Raw genomic sequence first — 24,905 nt, 5'->3', positions numbered from 1 at the left:
TAGCTAATGGTTTGCATTAAGTGCTCCTCTTACTGTTGTGTAGAGATGTTTTTGCTGTTGGATATTATGATGACTATAGAAAAGAAATGAGGTTTATCGTAAATGATCAAAAGAGAAGCCCAAATCAGCGGGTAATATTGATTAAACGGTTAACCAGATATGGTAATTATTTACTTGGCTGCTAACTATCCTCATGGGTGATTGTTTCAAGAATGTCCTGAAATAAGGTTAAAATTGTTAATGATTTGGGTGATAGTACAGCTCAATAGGTATAGGATATCTCTTTAGTTAGCCAATTATCTAGGTTCAATATTTTCATTACTTATGTAGTTGGCAATTTTTATTTGCATGTAAATGTACTAGTAAATAGGTCTTATAGCCTGCAGAGCAATTCATTGGGTAAATTTGGAAAGCAAAGTTATATGGCAATGGACATAAAGCTTAAACAAATGTTTGTTTTTCATATGTTCTCATGAGGTCAAGATATGTATAGATTACTGGTCTAGAAATATAGAGTTAAATAGATTAGAGCCAATACTATATAAGGCAAATAAGGAAGAATATAGCTAGCCAGTTAGACCAGAGTCAATACTATGTGTTATATTCTTATATGGTCAATACGTAATGGTAATCAAATTAAGGTAATATATGTACTCCAAAGAACATCAAATTCAAAGATTTTGCTCAACATAATGTGGAAAAGGCGGATGAGAACAAGAACTGGACATTTATCGAATTACTTTATATGATTAGTTAACTGCTCTGTGTTGGGAAAAAAAGGGGAAACGTTGTGTTTGATGTTGTAAGTTGTGGATGGGTGGGTGTTTTGTCTTATTGTGTGGAAAACAATAAAAAATATTATATAAAAAAATAGTTTGGATGTTTTTGTTGAAGTGGTTTTATAGATACAGGTTTGAATATTGTTGGTTTTGTAACTGAGTTTAAGTCCAGTGGCACCAAAAAAGTCTTATTCAAGGTATGAACTTTCACGTGCACACACACTTCCTCAAATACATTGAAATGGAAGTTAACAGTCCATACATATAGGCAGTATGGATTGTTAGCAAACATGTATCTGAGGAAGTGTGTGCGTGCACACGAAAGCTCATACCTTGGCTTGAATAAGACTCTTTTGGTCTTAAAGGTGCCACTGGACTCAACCTTTGTGCTACTGCTTCAGACCAACATGTCTGCCCACCTGTTTTTTTTGTTAGCCAGTTTGACCCCTGACTGTGGCCTCCATTTTTGTTAGTAAGCAGCATTTAGGAATTACAGGCCAAATCATTGAGCAAGTCCAGCTTTCATGGCTTGCCAAAATTGGCTTAGCTCTTGTTCCCAGTGTTATATGTTGGACACATTCCATGAAACATTAGGAGTTGGATTTCTGTTCCAAGGGGATTGCCAAAGCCATGCCAACCTACTCTAATTATATTTCAAAATACTTACTGAGACAGCAATTGTATGGTATACAGACGCAATGGGTACATCTCTGCTACAATCTTGCCTTGTGCAAGTAACCTTTAAAGTCCAGCAGCTAAAACACTGCTGTACATGCTTATGCAATAAATTTGAAAATAAGCCACACCTGAATTCATTGAAATACCAATAGCACTTAGGGTTGCCAGCCTCCAGGTGGGGCCTGGAGAGCTCCCAGAATTACAACTGATCTCCAGATAACAGAGGGTTAATTCTGTTTTAAAGTTCTCCATTGGATAGACTATATACTAGATTAGATGTTATGTAGCAACTAATTGAACCTAGAGGTTTCACTTCCAGTTTCTGTTTTGCTTTAGTTTATTCCTTTTGTTGTATCTACTGTGAACCAGAAGAGAGTTGTGATCAGAGGTCATTTCGGGGGGGATCGCAGTTCCCCCGGGTGAGGGACGGGGGGCGGGGCACATGACAAAGCCCCGCTCCCTGCTTCCGGCCCTCATTCAGCCAGGAGGAGGCAGGAGAAGAGGGAGGGTAAGTTGCTTCCCCCCTGCCTCTCTCCACCCCTGCCTGCCTGGGGCCAGGGAGGGCCTTCGCAGGGCTTCCTTGCACTCCCGCCGGCCTTGCAGGTCCACCGCCAGGCCCCTCATGGGGCTCGGCAGTGGAGCTGCAAGGCCGCCGGTGGCGGCCGGGACCGTTGGGGGCGGGGCGTGTGGCCTTATGACACACTTCCGGTGATGTCAGGGGGTGTGGCCTTATGACACACTTCCGGTGATGTCAGGAGGTGTGGCATATGCTAATGAGTTATGCTAATGAGTTCCCCTAGCTCTTTTTCTACGAAACGACCCCTGGTTGTGATTGTGAACTGCACTTTCTTCAGATGTGAACCTCTCCTCTACAGTTATTTGTTCTGTGTGTTTGAAAGCCAAGGATGGGATTTTGCTTCTTGAGAAAGGTAACTTGAGCCTGGGACTTAGTCATTTGTAAACAGTGACATCTATCAGACACATTCAATGTATCTTAGGAAGCCCTTTTTTAAATGGAGGACGAAATGGTTGCCTTAAAAAAAAGTCAACAGCTATTCATGCTCAGGTTAAGAAACTGAAATATCTGCTCACTCAATGAATATTTTCTCTGGCACAATGAATGCCCATTGGGTTGAAGCATCTTCACTATGAAGGAAGCTTTAAGAGAACAGACCTTGTTGGTTTAGGAAATTAATGACCCAAAGTGGGGGAGAGATAAGCTCATCCTAGAGGTTCAAGAGGAACAGTTGGGCAGATGTAGCTTTCCCTCTGCAGCTGGAGAAGCTGCACCTTTTGCCCCACACTCTTCAAGGGAGAAAGGCCCTGGATTGTTAGCCCTGGTCCTCTTCCCAAGGAAGGAAATGCAGGTCTCGTGCTGTGATCCATTCCCATTCAAGCCTCCTCAAGCCAGGACTGTTAAATGACAAGCTATGACGAAGTTTGAGGAGGAGGTGTGCTTGAAAGGCACTGCACTGAGGAGACAGCAGATGGCAGTGAAAAGGTTGGTGGCGGCACTGGCAAAGGGCTCGGAGCAGGACATCTCCTGCAGGAAGTAGTGGGCAGTGAAGCGATGCAGGGGGCTGGGCAAGAGGTTGGGTTGCTGAAGGAGCAGCACCAAGACAGAGTACTCCGTCTTGTTTTTCCATGGCATGCTGAACAGTTCCCACCTATTCTCCAACCTTCCCCTCCACACACGCTTCTTTCAGACACTTCCTTGAAGTTACTAGTTGAAGGATGGCTTTTTCCCTCCTCATTATTGTCACAGAGAGGGAGGGGGAGATGAGAATGGGAGAAGTTGGTGAGGAGGAAAGAAAGAAAAGGATGTAAAGACCATTAGGGAGGCCTGGCTTCCGACCCACTTGCAAAAGATTTGTGACCCTCTGTTGGGTCCCGACCCACAGGTTGGGAAATACTGCTGTATGGCATAAGTACAAAAAAACCCCTCTAGTAACAGGAGAAAGAGGAGAAAGTTTAGCCAACAGTGTGAGTAGTATTGGCTCTTTATGATAGATTGGGGTGGGGGCTATACTAAAAATATGATTTGTGTAAAATGAAGGTCACCATCATTATTTGTTTATAATTAGAAGATACTTACTCACCTGAGTAACAAACCTGTTGAGAATTAGGGATATGTAGTTAGAACGTAGTTAGTTAGTGTAGTTAGGACCATTGCATTAATTTCTCATGAGCGCTGCTCAAAATCTTACAACAAAGGCTGTTACCATATATGGAATGAGAAATACCAGAGCTTCATGCTGGATTCAGAAAAGGAAGAGGCACTACAGATCATATTGCAAATTTACGTTGATTACTGGAGCATATGAGAGAATGTCAGAAGAAAATCAGCTTGTGTTTCAAAGCTTTTGACTGTGTGGATCGTGAAAAACTATGGTTAGTTTTGTTTGCTTTTTAAATGGGTGTGCCGCAGTATCTGATTGTTTTGATCCACAACTGGTACTTTGGAAGAGAGGCTACTGTTAGGACAGAATATGGAGAAGCAGAATCATTTCCAACAGGTAAAGGTGACGGACAAGGATGTATTTTATCTCCCTATCTGTTCAATCTGCAGAACATATAATAAGGAAAACTGGATTCTATTTAGATGAAGGTGGAGTGAAAATTGTTTAAACCTCCTCTCACCTGCACTGTGGCCTTCATTCAAACTAAGAGAATCCATAGCTGCCATTTACGTTTAAAAAAGCACTGAGAGGATCTGATCACAGATCTTCCCAACGTCATGTGTGGTTTGGCTCAGAGGAAGAAGGAAAGGGCGAGAGAGAGCACTCCAGGAACAAAATGTTTCTTCACTGCTGCTTATCTTCTGGCAGCTGCAGAATCTTCCCAGAGTCTGACATGTCTTGATTTTCTTGCTGCTTAGCCTGAGGGAGTCCCAACCCATGGCTTAAGAACCTCAAAGGTATAACGAAACACAGAGATGCTAAAAAAAATGGTAACCTTTAAAGAATGTGGGTCATGTTGCGGTGCTTGTTTTTAAAAATGAGCAGTTAAACACTTTTTTGTCTCAAAACAGCTCCCTGCTCATCCAATTTTCAGCAAATATTTTCTCTTGTTCCAAAGTAAAAATCAAGAAAAAAGTTGTTGCATTAAATCTTTGCCTTCAGACTTTGCAGTTGCCAGACTGACATGGTTCCTTGGCCTGACTGAGGTCAGTTTAAGCCAAACAACTTATGTAACAGTGTGCTTTCCATACTCTAGTTTTAAAGAAACGCATTGACAAAGAGCCAAGCTAGATGACATTGCATCCCTGAGACTGTCACAGGACATGCTGACATTTTAGAGCCTTTTTTTTACTTTTAGAAGTGCTGTCGGGGTCCAGTCCTTCTAGGGACCACAGCCTGGGGTATGAGGGACTCCTGTGTTGTTATGTATTGAGACTGAAACATTGCAGGACTGTGCTGCCAGAGACAGGGTGAGCTTGGAGCTGAATAACAGTAGACCAACAGGATTCTGGCAGTAACCAATTAAGCCTATTTTGGGAGTGGGATGTGTTGTGGTGTGGCCATTGCATGCAATATCCCTGACACAGTACCCAAAAGGATTGCTGCCCATGCAGCCTTTTTTAAAGTTAAAAAAGTCTCTAAAATGGTGCTGCATTCCCATGGTGGACTCAGAGACACAATAAGTCTAGTTTTGCCCTCTGGGCCAAATCTGGTACAAAGGCAGTGGCTTAATTCTAAACACTGCCAATGACTTGAGGGGGGAAGATCATGTTCCAGTTGTAAATTTAATAATTCCATTATTGCTTAACAGCTGTTTTACTAAAGTAATACCAGATTTGGCCCATGTCAGCCATATGAAAGATTTGCCTGCGAATTTAATATTGGGATTGCCCAACAGAATCAAGTGTCCATGTGTATAGGGGTCAAATTTCTGGACTAGCCCAATGCCATTAGCGTTTTAAAAACTGGTAGATCCAGGGGTCATTTCGTAGAAAAAGAGCTAGGGGAACTCATTAGCATAACTCATTAGCATATGCCACACCCCCTGCCATCACCGGAAGTGTGCCATAAGGCCACACCCCCTGCCATCACCGGAAGTGTCCAAAAAGCCAAAAAAAGGGGGGGGGAAGCCAGTGTACAATGTAAGAACCAAAAAAAACCAACACCACTTGGCAAAAACAACTTACAAGCAAATAAGCAAGTATATAATGATCAAATAAGCATACAGCAAGTGTAATGTAAATCAAATAAGCAAGTATGATATAATGAAATGTAAATCAAATAAGCATAACAACAAGTATGATATAAAGCGGTGGACCTGCAAGGCCGGCGGGAGTGCAAGGAAGCCCCGCGAAGGCCCTCCCTGGCCCCAGGCAGGCAGGGGTGGGGAGAGGCAGGGAGGAAGCAACTTACCCTCCCTCTTCTCCTGCCTCCTCATGGTTGAATGAGGGCCGGAAGCGGGGCAGCCGGAAGCAGGGGGCGGGGCTTTGTCATGTGCCCCGCCCCGTACCTCCCCCGCGATCCCCCCCGAAATGACCTCTGGGTAGATCAAACCATGTATCTCCCACCATCTCATATCACTAAGACTTCACATTGATCATGGCACATCATGTTGTTACAGGAATGAAACCGTATTTTTATCTCTCAATCCACAATTTTATTTTATTGACCTTCCTCCATCCTCTCATTCATCTGAGCTTCTACACAAAATCTACAGTCTCTATGTAAATGTAGTGTATTCTGCTCGAATACAGTGTTTGAACGTTATTCAAAACTCTGAGCACATGGGTTGGATCCAGAAGAAAAGCTCACGGAAGGAGTTGACAGAGCTGATCTTTTTTTGTATTCCTGGCATTACCATTTTGCCCAGACTCGACAGGCAAATTCCTACCTCACTCTCCATTTCCCCGCACACGCTCAGCACAACAGTGAGGGAAAAGGGGCTGGGGGGAATGATGTTGCATGATGCAGTGATGTCATTGAGCTAACGCTCTAGGCAGGGGTCTTGTTGTAGAAAAAGAGCTGCCGGAGCTCATTAGCATAACTCATTAGCATAACTTATTTGCATATGCCACGCCCCCTGACATCACCGGAAGTGACAGAAGGCCACACCCCCTGACATCACCGGAAGTGTGTCAGAAGGCCCGGCTACTTACCCTCCTGCTTCATCCTCATTCCCAAACGGAATGAGGATCGAAGCAGAGGGCGGGGTAAAGAAGGGGGCGGGGCTTCACCACGTGACCGCCCCGCCCCCTAGAGGGTCTCTTCCGGAGCTCCGTACCTGAGAGCTCCCCCCCGACTAGAGCCCTGGCTCTAGGAATTCCTCCCGTATCTATGGTCTGACTCTAAAGACTGAAGTAATTCCTACAGCATAGCTCAATGTCTTCACCCAGAAGTGATATCACCACATCATGAACTACTCCCTCTCCCCATGCCCTGGGATTGCCAGGCACAGGCACCCCTAACATTCCCCTTACCCCCAAAGCTGTGTGTTTGCTCTGAAAACCTCCGTTGGAGTCTCAGGAGAAAATCCACCAAAGTGTTGGGTCCAGCAGCAACGAGGGCCAATCAGGAAGAATTGCTTCCTCCTCCCCTGCCCTGATGCAAGCCTCTAGCAAAAGAGAGAGTAGGAAGTGACTGCACCAGGACTCCTCTTTGCCACTGCTGTTTTGTGTAGAGTGGTTCGTTTTCTTTGTAAGGCCCTCCTGAGTCTCCAAGAGGTTTTTCAGAGCAAACAGAGTGCTTGGAGAAGGCAGGAAAAGGTCTGCTTTGCACTGCTCCATCCATGAGCTGTTTCTACTGGATCCAACATATTAATTAATTTTATATAATAAGAGGGGGGAAACAACCAAAGAGAAAAAGGCATAATGTTACAGAACAAAATTAAAAAGAGTATTTCCCTCCTTTCAGGGCTCAAGGCTCAGATGAGACAGGTAATCAGCAGCTACATTCAGATATCATATCAATTATGGGAACGAGCCAAGAAGTCTTCAGGGTCACATTCTTCGTCCCTCTTACCTCTTCCCCATGGAGGTGTAAACTGGGGAATTCCTGATTTTGAACAAAGAGTAGTTTATTGTGATGTCAAAATCAGGCCAAATAACAAACCATGGTTTGTTCTCTTGTGGACAAACCATGGCTCAGTGAAGAGCATCTGTTCAGTCTGGCACTAAGTCAAGAGTCAACAGCAGTGTTCCCTCTAAGCTGAGTTAGTGTGAGCTAGCTCAAAGTTTTTTAGCCTCCGGCTCACACGTTTTTGTCTTAGCTCAGGAAGGATGCCTCCAGAGCAAACTAATTTATGCAGTAGCCAAATTGCTTGCTCACAACTTTAATGTCAGTAGCTCACAAAGCAGAATTTTTGCTCACAAGACTCCACTGCTTAGAGGGAACATTGGTCAACAGTGCCTTCTGGATGTGATTCAACGCACGGCCAGAGTAAAGTAGAATTAAATCATTTTTATTAAGCTCCTCCACATGCATTCAGAAGATTTCTTTACTTACAATCGAGGCTGAATAACTGGTGAAGTTCACATCTTTGTAATCTAATTCAGTTCACTGGCTCATGGTGAAAAAGATTGCGTGCTCCCACCTCCTTGCCGTTTAAAGAGTAGACAAAGAAACGGGAAGAAAGCTGTAAACTCAAATCCCCGCGCCTCTGGGTGCAGGAAATGACTGTTAATCAGCCAGTCACAGGGATGCTTTGGGATGCCTAACTAAAGACTTCAATTCCCAGGGGCAACTGCTCTTAAAGATATATGGCAGTTCTACTTAACTACAGTTAAACGCTGCCTGGGGGCAGCACAGCATCTGTTTTATATGCAGAATATCCCAGGTTCAGTCCTTGGCATCTCCACTTAAATGGCTCAGGAAGTAAGCAATATGAAGGACCTTGACCTGAGACCCTGGAAAGTCACTGCCAGCCAGAACAGATAATACTAAGCAGTGGTTTGACTTAGGACATGTTCATGCATTCTAAACCAGGATTAAACTGTTACCAAATTTGGATGTTGCAATGATCTGTGAATTGTTATGAATCACGAATTTTCAGGCATGTACAAGCATGGAAGGGAGGATGGGGAAAGCTTGTTTGTGATACCAAAATATGGCAGGGGAAAAAAGAAAAAAGCAGGTGCAAGGTGAAAATATTTATTAGAGCTTTATAGATCCCTATGCGTCTCACAGTAAAGTTTCTTCAGGGGATCTTCTACAGGGTTTTCAAATTCCACCTTGAGCAATGACCTCATTGAAAAACCCTGTACAAGATTCCCTGAAGAAGCTTTTCTGCAAGATGTGTAGGGATCTGTTGAGCTCTAACAAATATTTTCCTTGCAACTGCTTTTCTCCCCCCCCCCCCGCCTACTGGTGTGGGTATTTGTTTCTCCAGCAATGTCAAAATATGGCCAATGGGATTGTGTAGCTCAGAAGAACGTAACATCAGCAAGGCAGTTTATTTCCCACTCTTTAACTCTGATGACAGTCCGGAATTGCATTTTGCTCAGAGAACTGAAATGTCTTCCTATATTACTTTTAAAACCATCTACACTAGTGACTATCACTTTTAAGGCCTGTCCAGCAACATATGCAGTCAACAGATGTTATCATTCCAGTTATGGCATTGTACTTTGAACCATTTGTGGAGGTTTACTTCATTGTGTTTCTGGACTAAGATATAGTATGCACATCCGTGGCAATTGCAAATATGTTATCAACAAAATGAAAAGATAGTTTTCTGAAAGTGTTGTGTCAAACGTTTACAGAAGTGCAATTACAGAATATTCACGGAGTGAATACATTGGCCTTTTTAAAAAGCAAGGCTAAGATTAAAAAATAATAGAAGTCTGCTTTACTGAGCATGATTAAATATTTGTAGTAATTTATCCCCTTGTCGAGATGGTTATGAATAAACCATCTGTTCCAAGAGATGGAATTCTTGTTGACATTAATGCTTTTTAATTTGTAGCAAGATTGTTTGGAGTCTGCACGTCAGAATGATATTAACATTTAATAAGAGTAGTTTGCAGAGTGAAAAAAGAAATTATCGTTGGGCAGAATTGCTGGATGAAGGAGAATAAAGCAGGTCTATAACAGGTATGGAAATCTGATTAATTTCAGAGGAATTTTCCATTGATGCTAAGTGTTCACCTGTGTTAATACCGAGTGGGACTGAGATTTGTTGCCAACATAGCACTCTGTTGCAGTAATCAGACACATCAGTTTGATATTCTTATCTGTCCGTCCATAACTCTTTTGATTTGCTTTGAGCAACAACAATTCCTGTTCCTTAGCATTTAACTATTGGAGCATATTCTTTTTATTCTGTTCTGTGTACTATTGCTGATAAGGAGCTCATAACCCTCCTGTGTCCTTTACTGAAACCAAACCTTGTTTTTACTCTTCCAGTGTGTTCAGTTTGGTTTCATTTATGGTACGACCTCGAGATCAATGTTCTTATATGTGATATAGTTAGTGAATCGGTTGCCATAGTGTGTTTAACTACAGCAAATCCCTGGTGTCTGATTTCTTCAAAAATGAGACTCACAGCCACAGTGGGATTATGGTATGAATTGCGCATGAACCAGAGGAAACTGGACCAGTAACTGGATTCATAGCCCGGTAACTATTTGTGCAGGCTCCCACTGGTTTCCCATTCTTGTCACCTTTGTTGCACATTTTGGATGTGATCATTTGAAATGATTCCTGATTTGACACCAAATTATTTTCCTCTCCGGTTTCCTGTTATATTCCAGCTTGGCTTCTGCTGGAGAGAACAGTTTCATTAATGTAAATATTGCGACAGGACCCATTTAGTACGTTTGAACTCTACGGGGAGCTGTAACGTGTACTCTCAACTGTTCAGAGCCTATGGAGTGCTTCTCTTCCTTTCACCCCGCTTTTTGCTGTGCTTCCTCTCTGCTCACAAGTTAGATCTTGTATCTTAAAGGTCTGCTGTTGGGAAGCCTACAGTTAGTCATTTTGTTTATTTGAATTCTTTTGCAAATCCTGTTGTCGCAGTAAACTTTATTGAAAGCAACTCCACGTTTGTGGGTTATCTCCAACTCTGCTATCAGCTTATACACAGAGTCTGTAAGGCCAGTCTTTGTTTAGGATGGTGACTGGTGTAAGTCTGCAGCCAGTCACAGCTGTCCTAAGCACTGATGACTGGGTGCACAGCATTGAGCGGGCCCCATTGGGTAGAATGGTAGAGTATAAATGAAGTAAATTTAAAAATAAAACAAATATTCCACCTCGGCATAGGACAAGCATCAATGACCAGGGTTTAGGATAGAGCCGCTCTTGGCATCCAGTTTCTTTGACTGTTAGAGCGCAATCCTGGGTCTAGGTGTGAAAATGCACAGGGAGCTGACCAGCCACTACACTGGCATATATTGGAGATATGCCAGTGCAACCGAAAGATGCACTAGCGGAGTGTCTGGACACAGCCATGACATGGTCAGGTACCAGTGCAGCAATACTACAGGCCCCCACCAGACAACTGCAGGCCCAACTCTCTGCACCAGCAGGGGAAGGGGAAGGCCTGGGGACATAGCAGGAGTTATTTATCTCCCCCAGCTACAACCCAGAACTGACGCAGAGTTGCACCAGCAAAGACTGCAGTGTTGCCTGTAGGCTTCCATTAAGCTGCCACGCCCATGAGGACCACAGGGGGACTGACAAGCAGCACAGTTAGCATCCATTGGTTCCCACCTGATCCCCTGGCCCTGATGCTGTGTCAGCACTGGTGGGCAATGTGAACCCTGGCCTGTGTGTGCCCAACCCAGATGCTAAGTTGCACAACACTGGGCTATATCAGCCAACTCCGTGATGGTGGGACTTAGCATCTTGCACCACTGTGGTGCCTCAAACACACATATGGGAAGGGAACACATAGCACCGACAAGACAGTGCATGAGGGAGTGAAACTGCTGCAGAAGACCATCAGACATCTGTGGACCTGAGTCCCCACGCCAATGGTGCCCCATGCTACTGCAAGGGGTACCCCAGACCTTCCTTGTAGACACGCCAACCAGGACCCGCCAAGTCAGTGCCTTGTCACTCAATGGCAGCAGTCTGGTACGGTAGGAGATTGGTAGCAGTGGTTGGAGGCTTACTTAATTAGAAAAGGTTGTTTATTTACTGAACATGAAGGGCAAATAGCGGACCAGTTCAAAACTGGACACCTGGCAACCCTACTTAAGAATGGATCTGAATGTTCCTGTTTTACTTGCAGGGTATTGCAAAGTCTTTATCTTTCACTTGTAACTCTCCTCTAGTGCAATTAGCAGTCCATTGGAAAGGTTCTCTCACTTTTCAGTTAGGCTCCCTATGTCCGTTAAACATTAACACTTTTTCACATTTTGTAAAAAGGGATCTAAATAATGTCAACATTCTTTTTACAGTTCTGAAGCACCATTACTTTTAATGTTGGTTTCCATGCCACCAAATTTATTCTAAAATCTGCTTTAGGCTGCAATGGCCAAACCTTGGCTTGCAAGAGGTGTTTGTAGCCTGGCAACAGTTTTACTAGTTCTAACAGACCCAAGCAGGTAAGTGCTGCATAATATACATTTTGGCATTTATTGCTGGCCATAAAGCCAAAAAAAAGTCTTGCTGATAATTTTACCCAGGAATTTCCCCCTTTTATGCCAACTTGACGTATAATTTAATGACCACTTTGAGGGCAAAACATATCTGTGAGTGTTTGACTAACTGAATAATTGACGGAAGGAGAGGAGCCCTGGTTGCGAGAGAGCGCAGCCATTCTGATTCTTTTTATGTTACCTGGTTATGAATCCTTCAAGTTTAGGTACACAGGAGTAGGAAAAAATTGCAACCCTCTAAATGCAAATGGATTTCTTTTTTTCAGTTGTAACTTTCTTCTTAATTCTATGATACTCTAGCCTGGACCTTAACTTAAAAGATGAAATGTATCGAAATCCCTAGATGAGTTGCTTTTAGTCTGTCTTTCTTTCTCTTGGATTTGTGTGATGGATGTTTTAAATTGTTACGTTGATCAGAAATGTTGTCCCTCCTTCTCTTCACATGCAGCTGCCTAATACTGAATCAGACCCTCAGTCCGTCAGGATCAGTATTTGTCTACCCAGACTGGCAGCAGCTCTCTATGGTCTCAGGTAGAGGCCCTCCATGCTGCCTACTGCCTGATCCTTTTAATTGGAGATGCTGGGGATTGAACCTGGGACCTTCTGCATGCCAAGCAGATGCTCTACCACTGAGCCACAGCCCCCCTGCCTCTCTCTACCCTCCTTTGATTACATGGATTCTGTATACTAAGTTAACTTGGTGTGCTTGGATGGCACTGTATGGGTGCGTTCAGACGGGGCATTTATGCCCGTACAGATGCCGGTTGGAATCGGTGTACTTACGGGCGATCACACGGTGAACATCTGCCTTCCGTCCCTAACCGTTGCAAACAGCCTTTAACTGTTGTATTCTGCTACTAGGTCCCCAAGTGGTGGTATCCTGAGTGCACCGGTTCCAACCACAGTATCCCCATCCGATCGCTTTCTGCCGGTGTAGAGTCACTTCCGTTCGGAAGCCCAAGGCTTCCGCTTTTCGGCTGCCATTTTTTTTAGTATGCGATGTGCGCTTGGGTGAAGTTTTGACCCGTCATTAATAAATAAATTAAAAGGTGCCTAGTATAAGGCTTTAGACGAGTCCGGGACCTCATGGAGGCCAGTTTCAGAGTAAAAATTTAAAGGGACGTCTTCGCTTCAAGGCATGCTTTCCGGGTTGGGTTGTTCTACGCCTGCGCAAAGATCTTCATTATAAGAAAACCTGCCTATGCACATGCGCAAACTGTGTAATTTTTTTTTTAAACTACCAATGCGCTCTGTTGAGCACCTGAAGTGTGGACAGGCATATCGCAATGTGCTGCGCAGTCAGGAGGTAAGTGTGATCGCGTTTCTTCCGGATCAAACTGCTCCGGTTCCATGCCCCATCTGAACGCACCCAAAATGTATTTAAACTATGGTTCTAGTTACTTTCACAGTCAAATTGTGCCATAATGGCACATTCCATTCCAAAGGCATGCCAGCAAGGGTATTTTTGCCAATCAAATGTGCTCATTTAGCCACATGGGGTCTAGCATTTAGCCCATGGGGACCACCCACCATCAATTGACACTGCAGGCAGAAGTGATCACAGGGTTAGCACAGGGGATTAAATTTGCATGGTGTCAGAACAGGATTTTCACATGCCGTCTTTTTTTTTTTGGCAAACCAGAGCTCTAGGAAAATATAAGGAAGTAACATGAGGATGCACCATTCACCAAAAGAATAATGTGGACTCTTCAACTTCATGACACATCTCAGTGTTCTGGTGTCTGATGTAAAGTGGAATATGGAATACAAAATGAAGGTCAAATATATCTATGAATATGATATGCTGTACTTGCTGTAAATCTCAGTTTATGTACATGCTGCATTCTTGCACTAGGAGTGGATATTATAAATCTGGCAAACAGCAGGCATGTGTATGCAATATTGTCAAAGTTCTCTTAGTTATTTACCTTGAGCATTGTTGCGGGAATGGTTTGGGTAGCTAATTGCACTTCAGATTCCATCCAAATATCCATGGGAGAATCAAAGTTGAACATTGTTTTTAAATCCAAGAAAATGTGACAAGGGTTATTGTGTAAGTGGCACATGGTTCCTTGACTTGAAATGTACATGGCCTTAGTCCATACGTAGGGTTGCATTCAAACAGTTTTACCACTGGGGAAAAGGGGAGGTGGGGTCCCCTTTGACCATCAAAAAGAGTAGGGGAGAAAAATTTAGGAAAAGAGTCATAGCCAACCTTTCTTACCAGATCTGGCTGCCATATTTCCAGCTGGGGCCTCAAATAAATAACCAAAGAATCCCCATAAACAGTAGCAACTTCCACAAACCCAGTGGCTTCCATACAGAGACAATTCTTCATGTTGGGGTGTGGTCACATGGCACGCTTCTTCCGATTTATTCCCATAATAGATTTGATCGGGAATATTTTTCCCCGCATTGGGATGTTCACACATCCCTCCCCCAACTGCTTGCATTGTGCAATGCACTGTCCAGATAGCTGCGCTGCCCAATTGGCAGTGGTGGAGAGCAGGGTGCTCTAACCCTAGGCTTGCAGCTGAAAGCAAGCCTCAAGGGACCTTCCCCCCCACCTCTGCTCCCCCCCCCCCGGCTTCTTCTGGTGCTGTGATCCTGGCTGGGTCTGGGGAAGCCTGTGGAGTCTCGGGGCAACCAGCGGCCACGTGGCGCCTTTGAGGGGGGGGGAAGAGTCAGATTGGGACCTCCAGGTGAGGCTCCTCTCTCTGCTGCCAAGTCCTCCGGCGTGGCTTCTCATCTCCCTGGCTGCTGGGATGATACATGGCTTCCCGGGCTGCCCTCACTCCCTCACCTGGGTCCAGTGGAGGAACTTGGGCTGCGGCATTATTTACACATGGTCCTCCACAGCTCAGCCAGTGGCAGGTTAATCACCAGCCCCAGAGAGAGCGGGAGAGGGACTCTCCTTCCCACCCCCACCCCCTTTAAAGGGGCAGCAGCAGGTTCCCCCCCACCCCCGAACAGCAAACAAAACTACCCAGCCACATACAAGGGAGGGACTCTCCTCCCCACCCCTGCCCCCTTTAAAGGGGCAGCACCACGTTTTCCCCTCCGAACAGAAAACAAAACTACCCATCCACATACAACCAAGAGTTTGTGCACAGTGGCGGCAGCTTGGTAAAAAAAAAATGCATGAAGGACGAGAGGTGAAAGAGTCGGCTTTTCTGCCCCCTTCCTGGCACCAGAGGGGGTGGAAAGCAGGTTTTGGTGAAAGTACACAGGATCGGGGAGGGGGGACAGATGTGGACACTGGAGTGGACCCGGCAGAGAAGGAAGCTGGCTGGCAACAGGAGGCTCACTGGAAACCCAAGAAACCCAGGGACCCATGGGGGGGGGGCGGAGAAGAGAGAGGAGAGGAAGAAGTTGTGTGCTTCAGTGCAGAATTACTCAGGCGCTCAAAGGAGGAATCTGGGGGGGGGAAACCCTCATTGCGACGAAGGATGGTCAGACGACCTAATCGTAATCATTGCGCGAGAGATGGCTGTCCAGATAGGCAAAATTGCAGATTCAAAGTGCAAGTACCCGGAAATTACTTTATTTTCCCAGAGCAGGAAAATGTGGGAGAGAACCGGGAGGATTGCGCAAGTGAGCCCGCTTCAGGACAGGAGACGGATTGGCCTGTCTGATCAGCAAATTTAAATGCGAGAGGGAACAGCAGTGAAACCCGATCAAAGCAACCGTGTGACCGCACCCTTGGTCTCATTGCTGATGTGGATGCAAAGGCATTTGAAGCAGCATGGAGCCTCCACTTAGGGCAATTCCCCAGTCTTTTTCTTCCCACCCGCTCTCTGCCCTACCCCCTCTGGTGGGCTTTTCCCCAGGTTAATTTTGTTAAAACACTTTAGTGATATTCTTACTACTGGTAATTACACAAAAACCTGGCAAAAAGCCTGCTTGGGAAGGGGGGAGAATGGCCGGTGAGAGGGGCAATGTTGCCTCTTCCCTCCCATACTTCCCCCAAACCCATTTTGGGTACAATATTTGATAAAGATCATACTAAAGCAGATTTGGGAAAAGCCAGGGAAAACTTGGAAGGGAGTGACTGGATTACAATGTTGTATGGATGCCCCCCAAAGAGGATGACAAGGCAGAGAAAGAGTTCCCTATGAAGGCAACCTCTGTTGCTAATCCCAAGTGTATATGCACTATAATTGTATCTGTTTATACACGGATGACACCCAGCTCTACCTGTTGTTGGGCGGTCAGTCCGGCTCTAAACCGGGAGATCTAGACCAGGTGTTACAAGTTGTGGCTGGTTGGCTTAGGCTGAGCCGGATGAAATTTAATCCGACAAAGACGGAAGTCCTGTGCCTGAGCCGGAGTGGCCTGGAGGTAGGGATCCTACTTCCGACCTTTGATGGGGCACCACTGGTGCCAGTGCTGGAGGTTAGGATCTTGAGAGTGCTCCTGGATGCCTCCTTAACGATGGAGGCCCAGGTAGCAGCCACTGCCAAGTCGGCCTTTTACCATCTCAGGCTGATCAGGCAGTTGGTTCCCTTCTTCGAATGCAATGACTTGGCAGCAGTGATCCACGTGATGGTCACCTCAAGATTGGATTACTGTAATGCCCTCTACATGGGGCTGCCCTTGTCCCAAATCCGGAAGCTGCAGCTGGTGCAGAATGCTGCGGCCAGGTTGCTGATGAGCCTCCCAATTTGGGAGCACATCCAACCTGTGCTAAAGACGCTGCACTGGCTGCCTATAGCATACTGGATCCGGTTCAAGGTGCTGGTTATGACCTTTAAAGCCCTTTATGGCCAGGGACCTGCATACTTGAGGGACCACCTTTCCCCATATAGGCCTCGGAGAGTGCTGCGATCGGGGACCCAGAATCATCTGGTCCTCCCGAACATCAAGGAGGCCAGGTTAGTGACAACTAGGGCTTAGGCTTTCTTGGTGGTGGCTCCCCTCTGGTGGAATGAGCTCCCAGAGGAGATCAGGGCCCTGTGGGACCTGTTGCAGTTCCACAGTGCCTGTAAAATGGAGCTCTTCCACCAGGCTTTTGGAGCTGCCACCATTGCTGACCACCGTTGACACCTGATAGCCCTTGAAGAGAGCCGACTCCTCTGGATTCCTAACTACCACCCGGCCTGATTGCTCTGAATAATGGAAGATCAAAGGACTGACTATGCTGAGGAATTATTACTAGCACTTTAGTATGTTACGATATTTATGGTTTTAGAATTTGTGTTTAATGGATTTTATATTGTATTGTTTTATATTGTTGTAAGCTGCCCTGAGCCAACTTTGCCGGGAGGGCAGGGTAAAAATCTACCTACCTAAATAAATAAATAAATTATACACAGGCTTGCCATTTTCTCATGGGGGATGGAGGATCCCCCAATCCCAGCTCTCATTTCCTGCTGCTGATTCTGCAGCTGGTGAGAGAAAAATAATGGGGGGGGGATTACAGCTGGACAACAGCATTTTGTCATTTCCAGGGAAAAACCCAGAAGTGACATCAATCCACTCTAGGAATCACTGGAAACTGTATGATTTTACCATAGAGTTTCAGGTGATTCCTAAAGAGGTGTGATGTCACTTCCTGGTTTTCCTTGGAAGTGACATCACACAGCTGCCTGACAGTACCCCCATGTCCCTGCCCCCACAGCCTCCCACTGGTGGGCAGCCACTGGCCGGCAACCCTAACTATACAGGAGAGATTAATAAATGAAGTATGAATAAATATGTATAAAGGAGAAGCAGTTCAGATAGGCATTTCTGCCTCCCATCCCAGGGTTTTAATGTGAAAGCTAGTTCCTCATTAAACAGGTAAAACGGGATCCCTGAGGAATAATGTGGAGGAGGGAAAAATTTGGAAATTCCCTCCAGTCCCATCAGTTCCCAAATTATCCTCCTTGAGCATTTTATGAGTTCACAGAGGCTTGAGCAAACTGATCTTTGATCTTTCCTCCTTTTTTCTCCTCTCTGACCAACAGCTTACTTAACACTATGTCCCTCTCAGATTTTGTGGCTTTCATCATCTGCGCAAACACCAGTCAGTTTACTGTTCCTTTAACGAGTAAACCTTTGTCCCATGAAATACATTCACATTAAGAAATCTTTTGGCAAGGAAACTTGGCACAGCCACCTTTAAACCATGAAAATCATAAATTGCGCGAGCTCGTAAATGGGAGCAAGACGACTGACAATGTATTTTGAAATCTAGCTGTCCCAAGACAGCTCAACTGAATAAGATTGTGTACCACATTATGGCAGCAGATTCCTATCTATTAGTCTGGCATCTACCCAGTAGAAAGCAAAGGAACAGGATTATCTTGGAAAAATCTGGACCTTTTTGTCCAGATTGTATGACTTGTGGTCTCAGCCAGACTGTTGACATGTTCTAGCATAAGGCCAGTAGACAGATATTTATCTAAGAAGTGCAGGAAAGAAATGAACAAGTTCTTCCAGACTTCTGCTGAATTATTATTTTCTGTGCTTCCCAAATCACTACTGTTGGTGGCTGTATTACTTGTCTGATATCACTGCTGAGCCAAGAGTACTTCTGCTTTTGGGCAGGCCTGTCTTTCCGGGCACCTCTGCTCGAATCATTCACCAGGTAAAAGGAAAGTTCCCCAAGTGTGTTGCTGAGGTAAGATGGCACAGCAGAGGATTGCCAAAGCAACCACCAGCCAGACCAATTTCACCTTCTACAATTTGCCAAGAGTTATGCTTCCAGACACCAGGGAAACCATGCCTCTAGGACACTGGTCAACAGCAGTGTTCCTGTCAAAACTGTGAATGGTAAGATCCTGACTCACAGGGACATCTCTGCACAATCAGATTTGGGTTTTGGCTTTAATATCCTTTCTTTTTAGCCCCTGTAAGATATAGCGCCCTGACCTGGGTAGCCCAGGCTAGCCTGATCTCGTCAGATCTTGGAAGCTAAGCAGGGTCGGCCCTGGCTAGTCTATGGATGGGAGACCACGAAGGAATATCAGGGTTGTGATGAGGAGGCAGGCAATGGCAAACCTCCCCTGAACATCATTTGCCTTGAAAACTCCACCAGGGTCACCATATGTCAGCTGTGACTTGACAGTGCTTTCTATCACTACCAAAGTATAGCAGTAATATTGTTTCTTTTCCTCATATAAATAAATAAATAAATATATTCATTTGGCATTAACCAAGATGGCTGAATGGGAAGCACACCTGAACATTTAAGTGATATCCTAGGTTTCTGGGGTGGAGGCTTGAAGAAAGAGGGAGAAATGGTAACCCTTCAGCCTGCACCCATGACTTTTGCACAACCGTTAACCAAAGGCCTAGACAGATATTTATTTTTAGTCCAGTGGCAACTTTAAGACCAACAAAGGTTTATTCAAGGTATGAGCAAGGTATGAGAGCCAGTTTGGCATAGTGGTTATGTGAGCGGACTCTAATCTGGGAGAACCGGGTTTGATTACTCACTCCTCCACTTGCAGCTGCTGGACGACCTTGGGCAAGCCATAGTTCTGTCAGAGCCGTTCTCTCAAGGACAGCTCTGGAAAGAGCTCTCTCAGCCCCACCCACCTCACAGGGTGTCTGCTGTGAGGAGGGGAAGGGAAAGGAATTTGTAAGCCGCTCTGAGACTCCGAGTGAAGGGCGGGGTATAAATCCAATCTCCTCCTCCTCTTCTTCGTCGTCGTCTTCTTCTTCTTGCACACTTTTTCAAATACATGCAAATAAATGCATGCGCATGAAAGCTCATACCTTGAATAAACCTTTGTTGTTCTTAAAGGTGCCACTGGACTCTAAATTTGTTCTACTGCTTCAGACCAACACAGCCGACCACCTAGATTTATTTATATTATGTTATTTATAGTCTGCCTTTCTAACAAGGACTCAAGGCGGATTACACAGAGTGAGCCAGTACAGTCACAAAAATGGGAGGTTCAATAACCAGTGCATTCGGATTTTAGTAGTGTGGAACCACCAGAAAGAACTGGAGCATAGCTGTTCTTAGCTTATTGCAAGTAGAATCCTATTACAATAAGCTGAACACCAGAGTATAGACCACAGTCCTTAATTATTTATCCAAGCAAGTTTGTAAAATTATTTTGTGCAATGCAGCCCTAATAGCTGTGCAGAAAAGCCCTCTTGAATAGTTCAGTTTTGCATTGTTGGCAAAAGGCCAGGATTCTGTAGTGGATGGTTGTATTCTGGAGGTGCATCTTCTCTACTTCCAAACAACCCAGTTGATGTATCCTAGGGTCTATCCCCATGACATGTTTACTTGTTCTGAACAGGGGCATCGGGGCTGACTCCAGCTTATTTTGCACCCTAGGCGAGGATCCCTTCTGCCCCCCCCCCATGCGCCCACCAATTTTCAAAAAATAAATGCATTTTAGGAAGAAGGAAAAACACAAATAATCAAGAAACTCCCAGAGTACTGGGCCAGGTGCAGTTTGGTGCCCCTAAGGGCCGTCCCGCTCTAAGCGATTGTTAAATCCTGAGCTTAACAAAGAGTCAGAGAGTGATTTCAGCCAAAACTCAAGTTTATTCTTCCACACAATCACTTCTCCAACACGGTACAACATCTGATAGCCCGAACAGTTTGTCCATTGAAACTGCTCGGTATTTAAACATTCCCGGCTAATATAGCCACTCCTACTTTACAGATAACAACCTATCAGGTTGATCGCATAAGGACCAATCACACACGTTCCCGCTTCCAGCTGGCTTGAATGTGATTGGACGCATTTGTCTTGGACTTGAATCCCTGTCCAAGACGAAGCTTTACATTGCTTCCCAATGAGATGTTTCACGTTACATCTAATGCATTCATGGCAGCATCTGAATACATTACAGCGATCGCCTAGTTAGCCTAGTGAGTGAGCCAGCCCTGAGGGGCATCATTCATCTGGAAGGAATTAGTTCACAATTTGGGGTCTGGCTTTGTTCCTGGATGTCAAGCTGGCAGTTCTAGCCAGGAGAGACAGAAAGGCCTTTGTTTATTACGAATAAAGCCAATTGCATCCCTATATCATACCCAAATAAATGTACAGTAAACAGAAGTAAAGGCAACTTATCTGTAAGAAATACAGTCAAGCAATGCTCGAAATAAAAACAACTTCCTGAATAGGCTGGCATAATTCTTGCGACAGGGAGTTCCTCATGGTGGGTACCACAGCTCTGAAAGCACTGTTCCATGTTCTCAGAAGCCCCATGCACACAACACATGTAGATGAAGGATCAGACTGATCCCATTTCCCACTCATGACCAACTGGCCTATCCTGTCCCTACCTATGGGTGTAGGCACCTCTCATGTGCCCCAATATACGCACCATGTTTATGCACTTACTCTTGGAGGCTTCATCCTCAATGGGTGGGAAAGTTTAAAAAGCATTACTGATTTTGGGGATGAAACCTGCACATTGTGCATTGTATACAGCTGTAGCATACTGCACGCATTTTGGGGGCTGCATAGTGTAGTGGGTAGAGTCTCAGACTAGGAGACCCAGGTTTGAATCCCCAAGCTGTGGTGGAGGCTTGCTGGGTGACCTTGGGTCAGTCACTCTTAGCCTCACCTTTCTCACAGGCTTGCTGTTGTGAAGATAAAATGGAGAAGGATAAAACGTAAGCTCCTTCAGTTCCCACTGGGGAGGAAATAGGTTTGCCAGCTCTGGTTTGGGGAATACCTGGAGATTTTGGGGGTGGAGTCTGGGTAGGGCAGGGTTTGGGGAGGGGAGGGACCTCAGTGGGTATAATACCATAGAGTCCACCCTCCAGAACAGCCCTTTTCTCCAGGCAAACTCATCTTGGTCATCTGAAGTTCAACTGTAATAGATCTCCAGGTGCCGCAGTTGAAAATCAGGGTATAAATACCCAAATAAATAAATGAAATATTGGTTGATAGGGTTAGCATACTCATGCATGAGCCAGGGATGTGGCTAACATGTTCAGTCCTGCTCTGGACTTCGTATCCTCAGCATCACATGTACAAAGCTATAAGTCTGAACCTTACCTCCCATTGGCTGCGGTCACACGGAGCATTAGGCACGCTAGAGGGACGGAAGATAGGTGGAGTTTCCGGGCGTGATCTCACCGGCACATCTGGGAAGCGTCGGGCTCCCGTGGCGCAACCGAGGCTTCCCGCCGAAGACACCGCGGGGCAAGGGCGGGCGTCTGATTGCATTTCCAGAGATAGTTCCGGCGCCCGCCCATGTCCCTTCGGAATTTTTTTTTCAAAGTCTCCACGGATGCGCACACACACCCAAGAGAGCATGCACACATTTGAGTTTAAATAAAAAAACAAACAACCCGTTTGCCCCACGCCCCGCTTCTTTGCCGCGCCGCAGGACAGTTGAGTGATCGGCACCTCCCCCCTACCACGGGACCTTGATCGGTAGGTCTGATCAAGCAACCGCGCGGTTTTTCGCCCCGGGGCTAACAGCCACGTTCCCCCCCCCGCTTTTTCCTGCCCGTGTGACCGGGACCATTCCAATGTATTTGAAAAAGTGTGCATGCACACAAAAGCTCATACCTTGACTAAAACCTTGTTGGTCTTAGAGGTGCCACTGGACTCTAAATTTGTTCTACTGCTTCAGACCAACATGGCTGACCACCACCTCCTGAATTTATCTTCAAAGCTATAATGTTAATGTTGGTAAAAGGAGGCACACACACGTAACATTGCCAGCCTCCAGGTGGGGCCTGGGGTTCTCCTAGAATTACAACTGATCTCCAGATTATGGAGATCAGTTCCCCCGGAGGAAAAGATAGCTTCATAGGGCAATCTCAATGGTATACCATGGATTCTAGGTGAAATCCTTCCTCAAATTCTCACCTCCATGGGCACTGTTCCCAAATCTCTGGGAATTTCCCAGGTCAGGGTTGGCAACCCTACAAACAGAGCAAGGCTCCAACAGCTTTTCTGTGGAGGTAGGAAAGAAGGTATGTATGGGAAGAAGGAGAAGGAGGCATGGTATGGCCTGATCTCGTCACATCTCAGAAGCTAAGCAGGGTCGGTACTTGGAAGGGAGACCAGCGAGGAAGACTCTGCAGAGGCAGCCAATGGCAACCCACCTCAGCTTCTCACTTGCCTTGAAGGCCCCTTGCTGGGGTCACCACAAGTTGGCTGAAACTTGACAGCATTTGACACACACATGGGAAGAGGTATGCAGGGCCCAGGTGTGAAGGGTAAGAGCCAGCACCTTTGCAGTGGGCCAGGTAAAAGTGCTGTTAAATATTACATTGCATTTGGCACACTGTCCTGAAGACAGGAGGAGCCATGCTTCCAACATGATTTTTACGCATAAAGATGGGTTGAGTGGGATTAGTGTTGCCAACTCCCAGGTAGGCCCTGGAGATCTCCTGCTATTACAATTGATCTCCAAACTGCAGAGATCTGTTCCCCTCAAAAACTGGCTGTTTCAGAGGATTCTTACTTGGATGTCTTCTTAGAGCAGAATGGACTTGGACCACACTGATGCACTTCCTGCACTGCAAAAATAATATTTGAGTTGGCCTTCTGTCTAGGATTAAGCTACAGCCCTAGTTGAACATATACAATCATCATGTTACCTTAGCAATAACTTTGTATACAAAACTTGTAGGGGATTCTTTGCTTTTAGTGTTTTCTGTAGCAAAACAAAAGAGCCAGATTTTGAAACGTCTGCCACAAATGTAGTGGAAAACATGACAACTTGCAAAGTGTGCTGGGTGTATAAATAAGACAAAACCTCTTACAGTTTCACTTTTATATATCTCCAGTGATCTGGAATAAAGACTTGTTTGACATGCATTAGCCACAAGGAACTGGCGTGCCCGTCAACTGTTAGGCTGAAATAGATGCAAGCCATTTCAGTGATCCCTTTCACTCCCCCCCATTTCCAAGCATTCCCTTTAAATGGCTTTTGCAAGATCCCCCCCTTCCATTCTGCTGGCCTTGGGAAGCTGCCCCCAGCAGGAAGGAGGGAGGGAAGACACCCCTACCACATCATTAACCTCACAAAATGAACCAGTTCAGGAAGGTTCATGGTCTGTGTGACCCCATGAACCAGGAACTGGGACGAACCTCCATTTTCCTGGTTCATGCCCATCCCTAGCTACCACTGAGGTTATATTGCACATGTATACTTTCACACAGCCTTATGGAAGATGTAGTTAATTCCCCCTCCCCACATCATTTAATCACCTGATCTGACCATCCATGACCTTGGGGAGAATCGATTTCATCTACTGGATAGATACAAAGGTGGCTAGCAAGGCAGAAGCAGATGAAAGTCTTCTGCCACATCCACTGCACAGCTGCAAAGCTGTTCAGCAGCAGTTTCAGGTGGACAGGTAAACAGAGAGAGAATCAGCCCAGGAGTGATTGTGGCTGTCACACGTTGTACTTTAACATTAGCAAAAATCTGAAAAAGTGAGCAGTGACTCACGAAAGCTCACACCCTACCACAAATTTTGTTAGTCTTTAAGGTGCTACTGGACTCTTACTCTTTTCTACTTCATTAGCAAAAATATTTGTGTTTTTGGGTAGCCTGTCTAGATTGTCCCAGAGAGACAAAAAAATAAAAATGAATTAACACATGCATAGTAAAGCACTGGAAGTTTAAAAAGTGGTTGTAAATTGACTTTCCTGCTCAGCTAGCAATCATTTTTAACTCCTGTGCACATCTCATTGAAGTGGAACATTATCACACAGGAGTTCCGTGTGCACATCAAAGCTGACATGGATCTTTAGAGAGCTACCATAATGTGACATATTCAATAAAATTTAGATCGCCATGCTGTTTTTGGATTGGGATGCGGAGAGAGCCAAGCTTATTATTCTTGAAGCTCGCTTGTGGCATCTTCTTGAAAGTCATCTTGGCTTAAAACAGATTGCATCAGTCTAATCTTCATCTGTTCTCCAAATGACCTCTAAGAATACAACAGATTTAGAATATCCCAT

This window comes from Gekko japonicus, unplaced genomic scaffold (genome assembly GCF_001447785.1).
Source record: "Gekko japonicus isolate JY-2015 unplaced genomic scaffold, Gekko_japonicus_V1.1 scaffold68, whole genome shotgun sequence".
Taxonomy (NCBI): domain Eukaryota; kingdom Metazoa; phylum Chordata; class Lepidosauria; order Squamata; family Gekkonidae; genus Gekko; species Gekko japonicus.
Note: the sequence above shows the minus strand (reverse complement) of the source record.